The sequence below is a fragment of the Arachis ipaensis genome, chromosome B02 (genome assembly GCF_000816755.2).
Source record: "Arachis ipaensis cultivar K30076 chromosome B02, Araip1.1, whole genome shotgun sequence".
Classification (NCBI taxonomy): domain Eukaryota; kingdom Viridiplantae; phylum Streptophyta; class Magnoliopsida; order Fabales; family Fabaceae; genus Arachis; species Arachis ipaensis.
Window position 1 is genome coordinate 27,383,577 of NC_029786.2, and position 833 is coordinate 27,384,409.

The following is an 833-nucleotide window of genomic DNA, read 5'->3' on the forward strand; positions in this document are numbered from 1 at the left end:
TTTGACTCGTTTGTAAGTTTTTTCCTCTCTTCAATTTTATTAAGTCGGGTTAACAACAGATGATATAACTCTTTTCAATTATATTCTTAAACTATCATGATTAGGTTAGAACAGATTAGGTCTCGATAATTTAAATCTTCGTTTTATCTCTAATTTTTATTTTTTGTAAAAGCTTATTTTTATCTATATTTAAAAAAATGATGAGAACAATAATTTTTTTTTCTATTCCTAATTTTTAAACAAAACAATTCAAAATATTTTTTTCAAAAAAAAAATAAGAGTCCAACATTTTTATGTATTATATATAATATTTTAAATAAAACACATTGAGTAAATGATCAAATTCATTCTTAAAAGATTACTCGTTCTTTAAATTAGTCCGTGAAAAATATTTTTGATCAAATTCACCCTTTAAAGATTTTACATTAGTCATACTAGTCTTTTCATCACTTTATACTAACAGCATCAAAATTTGTTAATGTAACACGTTAAGTGATACCACACTGACCACAACACACACTTGATAATCCTAATTGACTGCTAATATGACAAATTTATGCAATTAAATCAAATTAACTTCAAATTGAGGAGGACTATTAGACATTGAAATATCTCAATTTAGGTTGATTTAATCTAGTTCCATAAATTTATTATATTAACAGCTAATCAGAATTATCAAGTGTGTAATGTGATGTTACTTAACGTACTATATCAATAAATTTTGACGCCATGAGCAGTGAAAGTGATAGAAAGGCTAATGTGACCAATTTAAAATTTTTTAAAAATGAATTTGATTAAAAAAAAATTTGAGATGAATTTGAAGAACAGATAAT